The sequence below is a fragment of the Zootoca vivipara genome, chromosome 5, assembly GCF_965207765.1.
Source record: "Zootoca vivipara chromosome 5, rZooViv2.hap1.1, whole genome shotgun sequence".
NCBI classification, from domain to species: domain Eukaryota; kingdom Metazoa; phylum Chordata; class Lepidosauria; order Squamata; family Lacertidae; genus Zootoca; species Zootoca vivipara.
In genome coordinates, this window is record NC_142588.1 from 4,981,542 (window position 1) to 4,997,759 (window position 16,218).

At 46.8% G+C, this 16,218-nt stretch overlaps 1 protein-coding gene across 9 annotated transcripts in view; it reads left to right on the forward strand.

Annotated features, from left to right (window-relative positions):
* Positions 1–13,253: 13,253 nt before the first annotated feature.
* A4GALT (alpha 1,4-galactosyltransferase (P1PK blood group)) overlaps positions 13,254–16,218 on the forward strand; it is a 39,096-nt gene continuing 36,131 nt past the window's right edge. Inside the window, exons 1-4 of one of the 9 annotated variants that reach the window (XR_015950110.1) lie at positions 13,254–13,702; positions 13,814–13,897; positions 14,034–14,238; positions 15,295–15,399. The gene's annotated coding sequence lies outside the window, so the exon portion shown is untranslated. Of the gene's footprint in view, positions 13,703–13,813; positions 13,898–13,948; positions 14,239–15,294; positions 15,400–16,218 lie in introns of those variants that run through there. The other 8 variants (XR_015950108.1, XR_015950109.1, XM_088669980.1 and 5 more) reach the window with 8 other exon arrangements.

Consider the following 16,218-nt stretch of genomic DNA (forward strand, 5'->3'; position numbering starts at 1 on the left):
TTGCATTGGCTTTTTTAGCTGCTGCATCACACTGCTGACTCATGTCAAGTTTGTGGTCTACCAAGACTCCTAGATCCTTTTCACATGTACTGATCTCAAGCCAGGTGTCTCCCATCCTGTATTTGTGCCTTTCATTTTTTTTGCCCAAGTGTAGTACTTTACATTTCTCCTTGTTAAAATTCATCTTGTTTGCTTTGGCCCAGTTGTCTAATCTGTTAAGGTCATTCTGAAGTGTGATCCTGTCCTCTGGGGTGTTAGCCACCCCTCCCAATTTGGTGTCATCTGCAAACTTGCTCAGGATGCCCTCAAGCCCATCATTCAAGTCATTGATAAAGATGTTGAACAAGACTGGGCCCAAGACAGAACCCTGTGGCACCCCACTAGTCACTACTCTCCAGGATGAGGAGGAGCCATTGATGAGCACCCTTTGGGTTCGGTCAGTAAGCCAGTTACAAATCCACTGAATGGTAGCATTGTCTAGCCCACATTTTACCAGCTTCTTTACAAGAATATCATGGGGCACCTTGTCAAAGGCCTTGCTGAAATCAAGATAGGCTACATCCACAGCGTTCCCTTCATCTACCAGGCTTGTAATTCTGTCAAAAAATGAGATCAGATTAGTCTGACATGACTTATTTTTCAGGAACCCATGCTGACTTTTAGTGATCACAGAGTTTCTTTCTAGGTGCTCACAGACTGTTTGCTTAATGATCTGCTCTAGAATCTTTCCTGGTATTGATGTCAGGCTGACTGGGCGGTAATTGTTTGGGTCCTCTCTTTTCCCCTTTTTGAAAATAGGGACAACATTTGCCCTCCTCCAGTCTGCTGGAACTTCGCCTGTTCTCCAGGAATTTTCAAAGATTATTGCCAGTGGTTCTGAAATCACCTCTGCCAGTTCTTTTAATACTCTTGGATGTAGTTCATCTGGCCCTGGAGACTTGAATACATCTAAACTAGCCAAGTATTCTTGTACTACCTCCTTACTTATTCTGGGCTGTGTTTCCCCTGCTGAATCATCTGCTCCATATTCTTCAGGTCGGGCGTTGTTTTCTTTCTTGGAGAAGACTGAGGCAAAGAAGGCATTGAGGAGTTCTGCCCTTTCTCTGTCCCCTGTTTGCATTTCACCATCTTCTCCTCTGAGTGACCCCACTGTTTCCTTGTTTTTCCTTTTGCTACGGACATACCCATAAAAGCCCTTTTTGTTGCTTTTAACCTCTCTAGCGAGCCTGAGTTCATTCTGTGCTTTAGCTTTTCTGACTTTGTCTCTACACGTGCTGGCTATATGTTTGAATTCCTCTCTGGAGATTTCCCCCCTTTTCCATTTTTTGTACATATCCCTTTTAAATCTTAACTCAGTCAAAAGTTCTTTAGATAGCCAGCCTGGCTTCTTTAGGCACCTTCCATGTTTCCGTCTCATTGGTATTGCCTGAAGTTGTGCTTTTAATATCTCCCTTTTAACAAACTCCCAACCATCATGAACTCCCTTCCCTTTTAGTATTACTGTCCATGGGATTTCACCCAGTGTTTCCCTAAGTTTTCTGAAGTTGGCTTTCTTAAAGTCTAGAATTTGGACCTTAGTATGCTTGGTTGCTCCTTTCCGCTGGATAATAAACTCCAGAAGAGCATGGTCACTCCCACCTAATGATCCTGCCACTTCTACCCCACTAACCAAGTCATCACTATTGGTTAGGACCAGATCTAAAATGGCTGATCCTCCCCCACTTTCTGGACAATGGAATTGTCTGCAAGGCCAGTGAGGAATCTGTTCGACCTTATGCTCTTGGCTGAGTTTGACATCCAACAAATATCAGGATAGTTGAAATCCCCCATTACTACTATCTCACTTCCTTTGGAATGCTTGGCCATCTGTTCCAGGAAGGCATCATCTGTGTCCTCAGTTTGGCTTGGGGATCTATAGTAAACTCCCACAATGAGATCACTGTTGTTTTTCTCTCCCTTAATTTTGACCCAGATACTCTCAATTTGGCTTTGAAGTTTTAAATCCTGGATCTCTTCACAGGTATACATATCCCTAACATATAAAGCTACTCCTCCTCCTTTCCTGTTTGGTCTATTTCTCTTAAATAGATTGTATCCCTCTATTACTACATTCCAGTCATGAGACTCATCCCACCAGGTTTCAGTGATGCCTATTATGTCATATTTAGTTTGCTGTACCAAGAGCTCAAGTTCATCTTGTTTATTTCCCATGCTCTGTGCATTAGTATACAGACATTGAAGACCGTTGATCATTCCCCCATGTCTCTTATTTAAGGATATTTTCGTCCCACCACTAGGTCTGCATGCTGTTTGCTCCATTTGGTCCTTGACATTTGGATGATCATCTTCAGCATTTGATAGACTCCTACCTTCAGGACCACTGTCTCCCTCCCCCACATAAGTCACTTTAAAGCCCTCCTGATGAGGTTTTTGAGTTGTGTGGCAAAAACATTCCTCCCAACTTTTGTGAGGTGCAGTCCATCACTTGCCAGAAGTCCATCTTCAAGAAACTGCAGACCGTGATCTAGGAATCCAAACCGTTCCTGTTTGCACCATTTGCGAAGCCAGTTGTTCACTTCCCCTATTTTCCCCTCTCTCCCTGGGCCATGTCGTTCAACTGGGAGGACAGAAGAGATGACAATTTGTGCATCTAATTGCTTCAACTTCCTGCCCAGAGCCTCATAATCATTTTTGATCTTCTGTAAGCTATGGCTTGCAGTGTCATTGGTTCCCACATGCACCAAAAGGAAGGGGTATTTGTCGGTGGGTTTTATGATTCCTTGCAGCCGTTCTGTTACATCTTTGATCTTGGCCCCAGGTAGACAGCACACCTCTCGAGACATCTTGTCAGGCCCACAGATCACTGCTTCTGTACCCCTCAGTAGGGAATCCCCTATCACCACTACATGCCTCTTCATAGGCTTGGTTGGGATTCTTCCATGTGCTGTCCCTTCCAAGGTTACCTGCATATTCCCGGAGGACTGACTTTGCTGCTCGTCTTCATATTCCTCATCAACTGTGATGAGGGAGAGATCCTCAGGTGGAGTCTGTTCCTCGTCTTCCATGAGCACTTCAAAACGGTTGTGTAATTCTAAGCACTCAGAGCGATCCCTGGGCCTTCTACTTCTATGAGTCACGTTCCTCCATCCATCTGGCTGCTGTGTTGGGGAACTGACCTCCTCCTCAGGGAGATCCCCTGTCTCCTCCTTGGTGCAGACAGTGTGCTCTGCTGCATCCAAGAAAAGCTCCAGCTCTTTAATTCTCTGGAGCGTAGATACACGCCCCTGAAGCTGCTGCACCTTCTCTTCCAGAAGGGCAACCTTGTTTTCTAGTAGGGCAACCAACTTGCAATTGTTGCACATGTAGCTACCCACATCCTTTGGCAAGAAAACAAACATTGCACAGGAATTGCAGGTGACAACGGTTGTTCCCTCCACCTCCATCTTGAAAACCTTGAAGTCAAGGGGGAAAGAGGAAGAGGCCTAGGTCCCCCCTAACAAACGTGTCAGACTTGCTGCCTTAGATCAAAAAGATGGGTCAAACTGCGCGCGCCGCCAGGCGCGCGCTGCTGCACTCCAAGCTCTGACTAGCTCCGCCCACAGCTAATCACCTGACCCTCCTGACTCACACTTCTAGGTGAAAGGTCACAGCCAGAAACAAACAAGGTCACAGCCAGAAACAAACACCCACACAAGCCTGGACAGTCACCCAAATCCAAGAGGCAGCAGCCCTAGAAAACCAGCACAAGCACACAAACAAGTAAGAAAACAAATAAGCACACAAACTTACTAACACACAGCCCCAAAAGACAAAGCCACAAAACCTACAGAGTGTCTCCCAAGCTCAGCTCACTTTCTGCTTCTTCCTCAGTCGCTGCACTCCAAGCTCTGACTAGCTCCGCCCACAGCTAATCACCTGACCCTCCTGACTCACACTTCTAGGTGAAAGGTCACAGCCAGAAACAAACAAGGTCACAGCCAGAAACAAACACCCACACAAGCCTGGACAGTCACCCAAATCCAAGAGGCAGCAGCCCTAGAAAACCAGCACAAGCACACAAACAAGTAAGAAAACAAATAAGCACACAAACTTACTAACACACAGCCCCAAAAGACAAAGCCACAAAACCTACAGAGTGTCTCCCAAGCTCAGCTCACTTTCTGCTCCTTCCTCAGTCGCTGCACTCCAAGCTCTGACTAGCTCCGCCCACAGCTAATCACCTGACCCTCCTGTCTCACACTTCTAGGTGAAAGGTCACAGCCAGAAACAAACAAGGTCACAGCCAGAAACAAACACCCACACAAGCCTGGACAGTCACCCAAATCCAAGAGGCAGCAGCCCTAGAAAACCAGCACAAGCACACAAACAAGTAAGAAAACAAATAAGCACACAAACTTACTAACACACAGCCCCAAAAGACAAAGCCACAAAACCTACAGAGTGTCTCCCAAGCTCAGCTCACTTTCTGCTTCTTCCTCAGTCGCTGCACTCCAAGCTCTGACTAGCTCCGCCCACAGCTAATCACCTGACCCTCCTGACTCACACTTCTAGGTGAAAGGTCACAGCCAGAAACAAACAAGGTCACAGCCAGAAACAAACACCCACACAAGCCTGGACAGTCACCCAAATCCAAGAGGCAGCAGCCCTAGAAAACCAGCACAAGCACACAAACAAGTAAGAAAACAAATAAGCACACAAACTTACTAACACACAGCCCCAAAAGACAAAGCCACAAAACCTACAGAGTGTCTCCCAAGCTCAGCTCACTTTCTGCTCCTTCCTCAGTCGCTGCACTCCAAGCTCTGACTAGCTCCGCCCACAGCTAATCACCTGACCCTCCTGTCTCACACTTCTAGGTGAAAGGTCACAGCCAGAAACAAACAAGGTCACAGCCAGAAACAAACACCCACACAAGCCTGGACAGTCACCCAAATCCAAGAGGCAGCAGCCCTAGAAAACCAGCACAAGCACACAAACAAGTAAGAAAACAAATAAGCACACAAACTTACTAACACACAGCCCCAAAAGACAAAGCCACAAAACCTACAGAGTGTCTCCCAAGCTCAGCTCACTTTCTGCTCCTTCCTCAGTCGCTGCACTCCAAGCTCTGACTAGCTCCGCCCACAGCTAATCACCTGACCCTCCTGACTCACACTTCTAGGTGAAAGGTCACAGCCAGAAACAAACAAGGTCACAGCCAGAAACAAACACCCACACAAGCCTGGACAGTCACCCAAATCCAAGAGGCAGCAGCCCTAGAAAACCAGCACAAGCACACAAACAAGTAAGAAAACAAATAAGCACACAAACTTACTAACACACAGCCCCAAAAGACAAAGCCACAAAACCTACAGAGTGTCTCCCAAGCTCAGCTCACTTTCTGCTCCTTCCTCAGTCGCTGCACTCCAAGCTCTGACTAGCTCCGCCCACAGCTAATCACCTGACCCTCCTGTCTCACACTTCTAGGTGAAAGGTCACAGCCAGAAACAAACAAGGTCACAGCCAGAAACAAACACCCACACAAGCCTGGACAGTCACCCAAATCCAAGAGGCAGCAGCCCTAGAAAACCAGCACAAGCACACAAACAAGTAAGAAAACAAATAAGCACACAAACTTACTAACACACAGCCCCAAAAGACAAAGCCACAAAACCTACAGAGTGTCTCCCAAGCTCAGCTCACTTTCTGCTCCTTCCTCAGTCGCTGCACTCCAAGCTCTTCTTCCACCCCGTCCTCCCCTACTTCATCCCCCTTGCCCAAAGAAAGAAGATCTTAAGAGGCCAACCCTTGGCCTGCAAACGAACTTCTTCATCTTTCCATGGCCTCCTGCTTCGCACAATCCTTGCAGTAGTCCTGGAGGGACTTGTCTCCTCCAGCAAATCAGGGGCATGAGAAGGCATCCGTGAGGGAACTGGCTGGCTGGGGCATCATCCTCAAGTTCTGCAGGCTCCTGACCAGCCTCAGCCTCTGAAGTCTGGTGCTGTTCTCCAGAGGCTGATTCCCTCATCCTAGTTATCCTCCTGTCACTTGGCTGCTAGGGCCATGACAGTATGATGGATAATTGTGTAATCATCCACTTATTCGGCTGACACATGAAGCATGTTGCAGTGATCTTTTATCCGTGCTGATGCTAAAGGTAAAGGGACCCCTGACCATTAGGTCCAGTCGTGACCGACTCTGGGTTGCGCGCTCATCTCGCATTATTGGCCGAGGGAGCCGGTCTGGCAAAGCCGCTTCTGGCAAACCAGAGCAGCACATGGAAACACTGTTTACCTTCCCGCTATAGCGGTTCCTATTTATCTACTTGCATTTTGATGTGCTTTCGAACTGCTAGGTTGGCAGGAGCTGGGACCAAGCAACAGGAGCTCACCCCGTCACAGGGATTCGAACCGCCGACCTTCTGATCAGCAAGCCCTAGGCCCAGTGGTTTAACCCACAGCGCCACCTGGGTCCCTAAACAGTGGCAAATCAACAGAAAGCAGATCAGACATTGTGGTGCATGCAGATTCCACATGCATTTGTAAAGGAAATGCTGTGAATCTTAAGAACTGTGGAAAGATTTAGAGCGGTGACAGATGACTGCTCTGTGTCAAAAAGAACATAAGAACAGCCTGCTGGGTCAGTAGCCATGATGAGAAAGTATAAATATAGGATTGGAGCTGTGAAATGGGGTGCATTAACCAACAAAGGCTGAGGTTGTCTCATTTCCAGTGAAAGGACACTATCACCCAAGGCTTAACGAAGTTAATGATGATAAAAGACAGGCCTAGATGCACAGGAAGATTATGGATGATGAATGAGACAGAGATGCCTTGATGGACAGCACACTTAAAAATTCACAATAGTACCATGTCCCATGCGAAACCTTTTGAAATCTGCAGCCAGACACTTTTCATGACAACCAAGCTGTGGCCATGAGAGATTTGTCTAAAGAAAAGAAAAGAAAAGAACAAGAACTCTGCACCTCTCAGCAACACTGACTATTAGGGGATAGGCAATTACAGGTTTTCTTTGTACAGGCTGATCTTATCCATGTCTACTCAGGAGGAAGCACCAATGAGTTTGGTGGGATTTACTTTTCCTCTGCACAGGCATTTGGGAATTGTCTGGGGAGCCTGTATGTTTAGGATTGCAGCCTTAGGCTGCTAATTGTAGTGCATAGATGGTAACAGTTTAAATTGTTTTTCATAGATGATAACATCATAATTAAGGAAACAAAGCGCATGGCTCCAATTATCTCAGAACAGTGCGTCCCTGTGCTTAATGAAATATGGCCAGATGAAGCGGTGAAAGCCAAAAATGTAATGATCCTCTTTCAGTTGGCCCAGATCCTCAGTATTTCCCCCCCCCCAACCTATCAACTTTTGTTTCTAAATTATTAACCTTGTCACCCAACTTCCCAAACTGTTCTGTCAATAAGTTGGTAGTTTTTTCTAAGTCTGAGTGCACCTGTTGTGTCAGGCTTTTCATTGACTGGGCCATCTCTCTCCTAAAATCAATATATTGCTTTGTGAGGAAGTCAGTAAAATCTTCTTTCCCCATTTTTTCTGTTGGTGCCTCCTCTTGTACGCTTCCACATCTCCTCTCAATAGAGGCTTTTCTGGTTACAGCTCCCATATTCCGTTTACTTTTTCCATATTTAGCTAAGAGTTTTTTCACACTCAAGGATCTTTGTTATGCTCTATTCAAGGTCACACCTGCGTTTCCCACTGTATTCAAAAGTGAAAGTAATATCCCGTTCCCAAACAACCCATAAAAGTTTGTCTTCACTACTTTTAGGCCCTCTTGCTGCTTGACAGAGAAGAGACAGAAACCAAAAAGAAAGAAAATAAAAAGACAAAAATACCAGTAAAAAAATAAAGGTAGCCAATATTAATTTATCACAATCCCCCTTTCCCCCAAGAGTTGTTTAGCTATTTAATTTGTACCACCAGATCCCCCCTTCCACAGAAAGCACACCTTATTGCTCAAAACAATTCACCAATAAAGTACCACCAAAAAGTGGGCAAAATCCATGCAAATACACCAATCAAAATATACTTCTCTTCTGCAGTTCTTTTCCTTTCTCAAACAGTGGCAGCGAATGAGAATTAATCTGGAACTTCTAATTGTAATCCAATTGTAATCCAGGATTGCCCAGAGCTTTCCGATCAGAAGGTCAGCGGTTCGAATCCCCGTGACGGGTTGAGCTCCCATTGTTCGGTCCCAGCTCCTGCCCACCTAGCAGTTTGAAAGCATGTCAAAGTGCAAGTAGATAAATAGGTACCACTCTGGTGGGAAGGTAAACAACATTTCCGTGCACTGCTCTGGAAGCTGTCTGCGGACAAATGCTGGCTCCCTCGGCCTATAGAGCAAGATGAGTGCTGCAACCCCAGAGTCATCCACGACTGGACCTAACGGTCAGGGGTACCTTTACCTTTAATCCAAATTGGAAATTTCAAGAGATATGCTTCCAAAGACGTCAGAGACTGTTGAAAAGTTGCTTGCTGGCAGATAATATTGCAATAAAATTCCTGGTCTTCAATAGCACTTTTAATCCAACTTCAACTCCAGCTGTTCAGGGTCTCTTCCCTTCCTGGGAGATTCCTCCCCCAATGAAGGTAGAGAATTGTCCTGCAAGCTTTGGTTTGTGCCTCCAAATTCCAGGGTTTAAGGTTTTAATTCCTGTATTTCCAAGCCTGCCAGATATCACTCGGTCTGTCAGATTGTATCTCTGCTCAGCTGTCAACTTGTATTTCAATGTTGCACTATTGAAGAACAACCGCATATAATTTTATCCAATATGTAACCAGAAGAAGCAAAATCTCTTATATTTCAAAATTGTTAAATAGTTTCCATTAGCTGCTACACGGTGCTCTGCTCCCATTCACAAAAAGTTCCCTTGCAGAGCCTGTCTGCAGAAAACGGAAGCTGACTTCCTTTTTTGCTTCCGTTTTGCCAAATCAGTAAACTCAGAACAAAATTCTTTTTTATAGGCTTAATTTGGTCTTTACCTCTAATTGGAAAGTCCACTGCTTACGGTGACAGTATGTGGCTTCAGCTGCAGGGTACGTTGAAGCCGTGAGCGGACTCTAGCCTCTTCCCCTTTCCCCTTCGTAAACAGCGAAGGGTAAATCGGGGTTGGGCGAGTTCTCCGATGCTCCGATGGACCCTTTAGACCCCCCACTTACCCGTGGGTTTTTTTCCAGGGGGCGCCTAGCCCTGGCACACACACCCCCAAATGCCCTTACAGCTTGAACCGTGTCGTCCCTTAAGTGGACAACACGGAGCTCACTGCCATTGCCTCCGCAGTGAACCGGAAGTCTCCCACACTGAAAACTTGAGCTCAGGGTTCATGCATGCAAGTGCTAGACATTAACTGGATATTTCAGCAAGAACTGCCTTTTGACATCAGATCTGATGTAAAAGCTTGGTGTTGTGCTTAGCAGTGGTTTGTGATCAGTGGACTAGAGGGACTAGGCTAGTTCCCTAAAAGGGTCTTGTTTCTCTCATAGTCACAGCTTTGGATTCAAACAGAATCCAAACATGGTTCTCAGATGCTGCTCTCTCTCTCTCCGCAGCTTGCTCCTTTTCTCTCTAGCTCACATCACTTCACTCTCAATTCCAAATTCCAGCTTTGAATAAATTCCAGAAAGTTGCTGGCTTAGAGATAACTCATGAACTCATGTGTATCTACACCCCCCCCCCCAAGGAACAAAGCAGACTACAAAAGTTATGCCATCTGAAATTGGCAGTTTGAAATTTTATAGTTTTAAATATCTAGGTGTCGTTATCCCAAAGGAAAGAATGCGTAAGAAAAACCTCAAGTCTTTTATTGCAAACAGTGAGACGAAATTTATCGAGGCGGGATAAATTTCAGCTTACACGGCTTGGGAGGAATGCACTGTTGAAAACAAGACTGCTTCCTACATTTTCACTTCTGTTTCAAACTGTGCCCACTGGATTTTTAAAGCAAGGGTGCAGGCAATGATAGAATACTTTAATGGAGAACTTAAAGGGCCACCAACAAATAAAGCAACTCTTTCCATAGTGGTTAGAACAGCTGGTTTCACTATGAAGAGCCCACAAACTTAAAAGGACTCTGCTGATTGAGAACAAGACAAGTGTCCCAGGGGCGGATATTGAGAATGGCAGGCAAACACCCGCTGTTGCAGCCCCTGAAGAGCCTGGGGGAAAGTGAGGAGCCATTCTGATGAACCATGCTTATGACAGGGAACAAATTGGCCCATTGGTTCACCCCAGAGCCTCCCTTCCTAGGTTCTTTGAGATTTCTGGGTATACAGAGAATGAGGAGCAAGACTGGTTCATCAAAGGGAAGCCTTTGCCACTGCAATCATAGAATCATAGAGTTGGAAGAGACCACAAGGGCCATCCAGTCCAACCCCCTGCCGAGCAGGAAACACCATCAAAGCATTCTTGACAAATGCCTGTCAAGCCTCTGCGTAAAGACCTCCAAAGAAGGAGACTCCACCACACTCCTTGGTAGCAAATTCCACTGCCAAACAGTGGAACAGTGGAATCCTCAGAATTCAGCTGAGGATCTTCTGCAGCAACTCTCCTTAGAACAAGGGCATGCATGCTTACCTTGTTTGGTGGCGGGGAGTGTTTGTGGAGAGCTCTTGGTGAAGTGCCAGCAGTTTACAACACACTTAAAGGTAAAGAGACCCTTGACTGTTAGGTCCAGTTGCGGACGACTCTGGGTAAAGCTCATCTCGCTTTACTGGTCGAGGGAGCCGGCGTACAGCTTCTGGGTCATGTGGCCAGCATGAGTAAGCCGCTTCTGGCGAACCAGAGCAGCGCATGGAAATGCCGTTTACCTTCCCACTGTAGCAGTACCCATTTATCTACTTGCACTTTGACGTGCTTGCGAACTGCTAGGTTGGCAGGAGCTGGGACAGAAATAAATGATAAATTGCAAGAACTCAGGCCAAAAGAAGATGGGTTTCAAATAAATCTTCACTAGGTTTTATTGATGTGATGTGGAGTTTAAATAGGAATCAATCCCAATATTGAAGGCAAATAAAGGTAAATTCCAGTAAAAATCAGGACAAGGCCCTGTTTCAACTATTCTTCGTCAGCAAAGATTGGCAAACAATTTGAGCTAGCAAGGCAAACATACTTGGTACACTGTGAATCTTTGCTGACCGTAGCCACCACTGGAACACCACCACCTCATGTGGGGCTGGGATTAAAGGGTGCATGGCTGCTATGTCCCCACACCACCCTCCCCAAGCGGCCTTGCAAGACTCAGATCCAGGGAGGGTGGCACGAGAAGGGCACAACAGCCCCACAGCCTATCTGTAAGCAACTCCCATGGCCAGTTGCCCTGGAGTGTACAAAGGCAAAGAAAGTTTCTTACCGTCTGCTTTTTCTTCAATACTTACAGAGAGAGGCTTTGGAACACAGCCTCTTGGATAAGGGCGTTGTCCTGAGTGAATCTCTAGCCCACATCTCTCCCAATTCCTCATTCGTCATCATCATCTACAGGTGCTGCTAAGCGCCCTCTGTCTTTGAGCTCTTTGCTCTTCTACTTTTAAGGCTCGCCGGGTTCTGGGAGATGGAGGGTCTGGAATGCTTTCTAGTGACAATGTGTCAGCAGGGGCGTACGAAGTGGGGGCCGGAGGGGGCGGTCCACCCCGGGTGCCACTCTGGGTATGTGTGACAAGATGGCCCCTGCCTCCCCCCAGCTTTAGAGCGGCCGAGGGCACACATAGTCCATATGGGCGCCGCTCGTGCAGCATCTGTACAGGCTGCCGCTCTCATACACTGTCCGTACGGGCTGCCGCACGTGCGCAGTCCATACAAGATGCCACACATGCACACTCTGTACAGGATGCTGCTCACACGCGGCGGCCGTACAGGCTGCCGTGAGCGGCATCCCATATGGACTGCGCATGTGTGGCATCCCGTACAGACTGTGTATGTGCAGCATCCCGTATGGACTGCGCATGTGTGGCATTCCGTTTGGAGTGCGCACGTGTGGGATGCCGCACAAGCACACTCCATGTGGGCTGCCCCAACCTGGGTGCCAGAGAGGGTTCCTCCGCCACTATGTGTCAGCCAGCTGCTGCTCCGGCTCTGCCTGCTCCTCCTCTGCCATTATTTCCCAACTTTCCCCCTCATCTTCCTCTGAGCTGTCACCTCCCTCAAACCGCTGTTGTAATTCTGTCTTCCTCTTCCTCCTCCCTGGAAGGATCAAGCTGGGAAGGCAGTCTCCATCATTCCTCCTCTGCCCAGTCCCTGACACACTCCTTGCCACCAACGGCGAGGCTGGGATTGAAGGGCGCATGGCTGCTGCATCCCCTTCGCCCCCCCTCCCACCAGCCATCTGCGCAGGGGAGAGCCCAGCTAGCTGAGGGGACTTGGCAAGCATGAAGCAGGCACACCCACACCAGTGTGCACACAGAGTGGCCTGGCCTGCTGCTCCATTGGTTCCACTGACACCAGGTGAGGAGCACCGAGCTGGGCCATGTGTGGAGATGCCCCTCGAAAATCCACGCCCGGGGCCATGGCCCTTCTGGCATGCCCTTTGCCTGGTTCTCTGTGGCTTCACTTCTCACAATGAGAGAACCACCAGAAGGCCCCAGTGGAGATATTCCTTCAGGTATACAGGGCTGAAGGGACCCAGGTGGCGCTGTGGGTTAAACCACAGAGTCTAGGGCTTGCTGATCAGAAGGTCGGCGGTTTGAATCCCTGCAACGAGGTGAGCTCCCATTGCTCGGTCCCAGCTCCTGCCAACCTAGCAGTTCGAAAGCACATCAAAGTGCAAGTAGATAAATAAGTACCACTACAGCGGGAAGGTAAACAGCGTTTCCGTGCGCTGCTCTGGTTCGCCAGAAGCAGCTTTGTCATGCTGGCCACATGATCCAGAAGCTGTCTGAGGACAAACACCGGCTCCCTCGGCCTATAGAGCGAGATGAGCGCCGCAACCCCAGAGTCGGACACGACTGGACCTGATGGTCAGGGGCCCCTTTACCTTTACCTTTATACAGGGCTGAAGCCATCTAGGGCTTTAAAGGTGGTCATGAGGTGGTCTTAGGCAATTCTCACTTGACCACAACCCCAATTTTCAATATGAGAATACTGCTCTGCCTTTCAGGGCTGTTGTCAGGATTCCTAAGTATGTGAAGCATTTTGAACCCTTGAAATATGCAACATAAACACTAAGAGGTACTATTAATTACTTGGTGATAATTGGACTGCATTATTAGCCATATTGTGAGAGGTGTTGTGCAGAAATTACCTTTCTCTCTCAGCACTAACCTCCCCACTTCAAAGGCAGATAAGACCTTTAAAGTAGCTATCTCTATAAATAGTCCTGATCAGTGCTATTTTCTCTAGAAAGAAGAGGTGCTGGAGCCCACCATGAACTTCTTCCTTGCTCTCTTAGAATGGCAATGGCACACACCTGAGAGGTGCTGGAGCTGAGCTCCAGCTGGAAAAAAAAGCCCTGCTCCTAATTAACCCGTTTACTGTAAACAGACCCAATTAACATGTTACCTGGCAGGGATTCCTGAGAGCACTGGAGTGTGTCAGGTGAGGAGGGATAACCAAGACTCCAAGCCTTTTCTGATAACTCTGCTTCTAATTTGCAGCCCTTTGATATTTTTCTGCTGAGAGAACAGGCTTAGCTTCCAGGTTCACCATTTCTCATGAAGATTTCTTTGCCTTCAGTGGCCCTCTTAATCTGCAAGGAACTGAGGTAGGAAAGACTGGTGATTTTGTTTGGAATGCCGACAACTGAGTGTCATATTACAATGTTCTAGTAAATGTCTGTAAACATTGCGAGAGGCTTTAAAGCATTTAATTGCAGGGACTCGCTCTCAACAAAACCCACTCATCGGGATTTGCTGATGAATTTATCAACTGCTGGACTGATGAGCTGAAAGCATTGGTGGTGAGTAGTGGAAAACTCTCTGTGCTGCTTTCATAGGCGTACGAGATGCTGGTGCCTCGCCCCCTACAAAGCACATAACAATAACAACTGTGAGCTTAGCGGCCAGCTTGTATTATTTATTTTTTCTGGCAAGCAGGACTTGAGCTGGAAAGAAAAAGAAAGGGAGAGGTGTGGCTAGAAGGGGCTTGGAAATGATGGCAGCTCCACTATCTGGGAGTGGAGCCTTTTCCTTTTTGGAGAAATGGCAAAGAGGCTACTTAGAGAAACAGTTGCTGTCTGTTCCGAAAGCCTATGGCACCTGCCAGAAGTGCCCCTCTCAAGAGAACTCATTGCTTTGGAAGGTAAGCCTTTATTTTCTGAAGACGGCTGGCAAAGGGTTGCTTTGGTGAGACTTTACCTGAAGGCTTGAAGCTGGAATAAGCTCACAAAGGAGGAGAGGGGGGAGATGCCTAGCTGCTGTGTAGCCTTTGGGATGCCGTCCCTTCTGGGCAGGAGGGTGGGAGTGGCCTTCAGTGACTTTTCTTGCACTGTGGAAGAGGCACACATCTGCTGGAGAAAGCTCTCTGGAAGGTTAAAAGCTTTGCATGCAAGATCTGAGAACAGTCAGTGAAACTGCGTTTCTTCATCATGATCAGACGGGGAATAATAACACAAGGAGTACAACTTTGCAACTAACTTGAAGAGGGTTACTACTATGAGATGTGGAGATAGCCTCTCTCTCAGATGACTTCCACATAGGCAGACAAATGCATGGTGCAGGATAGTTAAACACAACTCCATGTATGGGGGCAGTAAATCTTTCAGGTTGCTGGGGTTCAGAAACAGAGGGACCCGATTGTGTTGCGTCCTGCTTGTGAGTGACCAGGCACTTTTGACTGGCTAGTATTTGAAAACCAAAAGCTAGACTAGCTGGTCTGAGTAAGCAGGAACATTTTGATGTTCTTATCAGGAGAGGCAAATTGTAGCTGGGTAGGAAACTTGTTATTTACACTAATCTGAGAACAGAAGGTTTATTGCTAGGTCTCCATTTCCTCATTATGGAGGAACATTCAGGCCTGGTCTCTGGCTACAGTTCAAACAGGGAGTGCTTCATCTTCAGTATTATTACAGCCTTTTGACTGTTTTTGATAGAAGAGTACGGAATAAACATAGTAGATAAAGGCACATCTGATGATATACACACAAGGGGTTAGATTGCCAAGTCAACCTCTTTGCTAGTGAATCATGCAACAAAAGAACCAAAATGCTTTCCTTTTGTTTTAAATTTATGAGCATTAAATATACTATATGTTTGATTGAAAAGTGCCCCAGACTCTATATATGTACCTGTAGGTTAGCCATTAATTAGCATGGCTTTGAAAGGTGCTTCAGGATTCTCTTTTGTTTTATTATAACAGATTTACGTGGTTGAGATTCCCCCACTCCTGCTGCTCTGGAACTCATTTGCATAGTTGATCCTGATTAAATATTTAAAGAAAGAAGTTGGAGCATTTAGGACAGAGGTGAGAGGGAAGATAAGAGTAAAAATTGGGATATGAACTGTGTGTGAGAGAGTGTGAAAGAGAGAGAGAGCAAACTGGGCTTCTGGACAAACACTAGATGGGCACGTCAAGGGCCTTTAATAGCAAATGTCTGAGTTCCAAGAAGAAGTTATGCCAGAGTTCTCAAGTAAAGTATGTTGGTGGAATTCTTGCGTTCCAGGTCCATGAAGACATGTTGCGCTTTATTTTTTAATTTTTTGCTGTGAAGCAGGTTCGCTCTCCTAATTCATACCACAGCACCGCAAATGAGATTTCCTCCATCTTGACTAATTGGGAGAGAAGAACAAATTGGTTCCTTAGCTCAATGCAAAGCATCTGAACTTATTCCTGCAACCTTCACATTAGTTTCTTTACAGCCATCTTATGTAATTGAAACTGAGTATGGAAAAAAAGTGTGGAAAACACAGGACTGCCACAGAATATGGGCCTTTCTCCACACTAACTGTTTACAGTTGCCGGGGGGGGGGGAATGTTTGGCTTTTTTTTTTTGCATACTGCCACATGTCATTGTCCATTAGTCAGTTATTCTGGAATAATGTGCTCAAAGAAACCCTCCATTTATCTTCTACTGTCGTCCCCCCCCCCAAAAAAATCAATTGAAAGATCCAGAATGGATTCTCAATATTTTCCTTTGTACGGCATGTGCACAAGCACCGTCCCAATTTCTGCATGGAGCAGGTGGGGGCTGTTTGGGAGGTGTCTGTTCTGCATCACTTCCATCGACTGGTGCCAGCTGTCTGATTGTGACCACAGTTCGTAGGACAGATATGGGAGCGAAAG